Source organism: Rutidosis leptorrhynchoides, chromosome 1 (genome assembly GCF_046630445.1).
Source record: "Rutidosis leptorrhynchoides isolate AG116_Rl617_1_P2 chromosome 1, CSIRO_AGI_Rlap_v1, whole genome shotgun sequence".
NCBI lineage: Eukaryota > Viridiplantae > Streptophyta > Magnoliopsida > Asterales > Asteraceae > Rutidosis > Rutidosis leptorrhynchoides.
In genome coordinates, this window is record NC_092333.1 from 718,426,949 (window position 1) to 718,430,734 (window position 3,786).

The window sequence follows — 3,786 nt, forward strand, 5'->3', positions numbered from 1 at the left end:
GTAATAAATAGGTTAAAATCGTTTTTCAATCCTTTGTCCTAAAACGGCTCCCATTGCAAAATCACTTGCATCGCACATGAGTTCAAATGGTAGATTCCAATTTGGAGTTATCATGATCGGCGCATCAGTGAGTTTTTCTTTAAGAATATTAAAAGATTTAATGCATTCATCTCAAAAGATAAATGGAGCATCTTTTTTTAGGAGTTTATTCATAGGAGTGGCAATTTTAGAAAAATCTTTTATGAAACGTCAGTAAAAACCGGCATGCCCTAGAAAACTCCTAACTCCTCTAACATTGGTGGGATGTGGAAGTTTAGCAATTACATCTACTTTAGCTCTATCCACTTCAATTCCTTCCTTTGAAATTTTATGACCAAGAACGATGCCTTCTTTAACCATGAAATGGCATTTCTCCCAATTAAGTACTAGATTTGATTGTTCGCATCTAATAAGCATTCATTCAAGATTAACTAAACATGTTTCAAAAGTATCACCGAAGACTGAAAAGTCATCCATGAAAACTTCCATGCATTCTTCTATCATGTCGTGAAAAATCACCATCATGCACCTTTGAAAGGTTGCAGGGGCGTTGGAAAGTCCAAATGGCATGCGTTTGTAAGCAAAAGTACCATAAGGGCACGTGAATGTGGTTTTTTCTTGGTCCTCGGGTGCTATTGGAATTTGAAAGTATCCGAAAAAACCATCAAGAAAACAATAGTAACTATTTCCGGCTAATCTTTCCAACATTTGATCAATGAAAGGTAAGGGAAAGTGATCTTTTCTGGTGGCATCATTTAATTTTCTATAATCAATACAAACACGCCATCCTGTTACAGTCATAGTAGGAATAGGCTCATTTTTTTCATTTGTGATGACAGTCATGCCACCCTTCTTAGGTACGCATTGAACTGGGCTTACCCATGGACTATCAGAAATTGGATAAATTAAACCTGCATCTAGCAGTTTAATAATTTCTTTCTTAACAACATCTTGCATATTAGGATTTAGTCTTCATTGGCGTTGCACATACATTTTATGACCTTCTTCCATAAGGATTTTATGTGTGCAATACGAAGGACTTATTCCTATAATATCATGAATCTTCCATGCAATAGCTGGTTTATTAGCTTTTAGCACAGAAATGAGTTGATATTTTTCATTTTCAGTAAGAGAAGACGATATTATTACAGGTAATTCAGATTCACCATGTAAATAAGCGTATACCAAATGGTTTGGAAGTGGCTTTAACTCTAATGTCGGTGGTTCTTCTATCGATGATTTATATCGATATCTGTCTTCTTCTTTTAGCATTTGAATTTCTTCTGTTGTTGGTTCATATCCATTAGCCATAAGTGTAGCTAACATTTCAGTTTCATCAATTGGTTCAGTTCCTTCTCCTAAAGAACGTTCTCCTGTTCCTTGTAATTCTGGAAATTCTTCTAACAATTCTGCATGTGAATCTATAGTTTGAATATAATAACATGTATCATCTGCAGATTGCAGTTGTTGCATGGCTCTATCAACTGAAAAGGTAACACTCTCGTCCTCTATACTTAAGGTCAGTTTCTTATCGAACACGTCTATTATTGCTTTAGCCGTGTTTAAGAATGGTCTTCCTAATATGAGAGGAACTCGAGAATCTTCTTCCATGTCCAGAATAACAAAATCTACTGAAAATACTAAAGTACCAACTTTAACTAGCATGTTCTCCATTATCCCTCTAGGATATTTTACTAATTGATCGGCTAGTTGTATGCTTATTCGTGTTGGTTTCAATTCTCCAAGGTCTAGTTTAGCGTATAGTGAATACGACATTAAATTTATACTAGCACCTAAGTCTGCCAATGCTTCTATTGAACTAAGACTACCCAGAAAACATGAAATTGTGAAACTTCCTGGATTAGATAATTTTTCTGGTATCTTATTCAATAGCACTGCAGAACAATTAGCATTCATAGTAACAGCCGAGAGTTCTTCCATTTTCTTTCTATTTGTGATAAGATCTTTCAGAAATTTAGCATATTTAGGCATTCCTGAAATTACATCAATGAAAGGAAGATTTACATTTATTTGTTTAAACATATCCAAGAATTTGGATTGCTCGACTTCAAGTCTTTCTTTTCTCATTTTACTCGGGTAAGGAAGTGGTGGTTGGTATGGTTTAACATAAGGTTTAGCCTTAACTGTGTTATCTTCATTAACCTTTTCAACTACCGGTTCTGTTTCCTTATCTTGCTCAGATTGTGGTTCTTGTGGAGTAGGAATAGTTTCATTAGAAATTACAGGTATTTCAGGTGGTTTAAGTGTAATACCACTTCTTGTGGTAATGGCTTTAGCTATTTCATTCCGGGGGTTAGCATTTGTATCACTAGGTAAACTTTCCAGTTTTCTTTCACCTATTAACCTTGCTAGGTTGCTTACTTCTTGTTCCAGATTTTGAATAGAAGCTTGTTGATTTCTAAATGCTTGAGCATTTTTTTCATTCGTTTGTTTCTGAGATGTGAAAAACTGAGTTTGAGATTCAACTAGCTACGACATCATGTCTTCTAAATTTAGCTTTTTATCATCAGTTTGTGGTGGTTTGTTTTGAAAAATAGGTCTTTGCTAATTGTAAGTATTATTGGATACTTGTTGATTGCTTGGACCTTGTTGGTTGTTGTATGGAACATTTCGGTTATAATTCTGGTTTTGATTGTAGATTGTTCTTGGCGGTTGATAATTATTCTGATAATTATTTCCAGGCCTTTGGTTTATGTATGAAACATTCTCTCTTTGTTCCATTGTTAGTTCAATACTAAGACAATCTTTTGTCAAATGTGGTCCTCCACACTGCTCACAACTAATTCGTATTGAGTGGATATCTTTAGTCATCTTTTCCATTCGTCTCTCAACAGCATCTATCTTTACGAAAATGGAATCTAAGTCATGGCTAGAATCGGCTCTAGCTGCTTTAGATGATCTAACGATATCTTTTTCTTGGTGCCACTCATGTGAGTGGGAAGCAGTGTTATCAATAATTTTGTAAGCATCAGTTGCTGTTTTCTTCATAATGGAACCACCAGCTGCTATATCGATGTCTTTCCTTGTAGTGATGTCGCATCCTTGGTAGAATATTTGTACTATTTGACAAGTGTCTAAACCATGTTGCGGACATCCTCTCAATAACTTTCCAAATCTTGTCCACGCTTCATATAAAGTTTCATTTGGCTTTTGTGTGAACGTAACAATTTCTCCTTGAAGTCTCACGGCTTTAGATGCCGGAAAGAATTGTTTAAGAAATTTTCAACTAAAACGTCCCATGTATCAATCGCCCCTTCAGGTAATGATTCTAACCAATCTTTGGCTTCTCCCTTTAAAGTCCAGGGAAATAACATGAGATATATCTATTCATCCTCCACTTCTCGAATTTTAAATAGTGTACAGATCCTATTAAAGGTACGAAGATGTTCATTTGGATCTTCCTTCGGCGCACCACTAAATTGACATTGATTAGTTACCATGTGTAGAATTTGTCCTTTGATTTCATAATCTGGCGCATTAATGTCAGGTTGAGTAATTGCATGACCTTGGCCAGTGCGTTTAGCTCTCATTTGGTCTTCCATACTTAGAGGTTCCAGATTCTCCATGATTGAATTTGTTGAATCTGAATCACTAGAGGATTCTGATTTAATGGTTCGTTCCTCAACAATCTCTGTTTGAATGATTGGTGGTTCCGGAGGAAAGATTAATTGTTCAGGATCTCTGAATTGTCCCTGAATATCCTCCGGATTCTCAATTGTGAGGTCG

General features: G+C 35.7%; 1 non-coding gene across 1 annotated transcript; it reads left to right on the top strand.

Moving 5' to 3' along the window:
• Positions 1-3,136: 3,136 nt before the first annotated feature.
• Positions 3,137-3,243, top strand: LOC139887413 (small nucleolar RNA R71). Its single transcript, XR_011773246.1, has one exon. It is a non-coding gene; the product is annotated as a small nucleolar RNA R71 (small nucleolar RNA).
• The last annotated feature ends 543 nt before the right edge of the window (positions 3,244-3,786 follow it).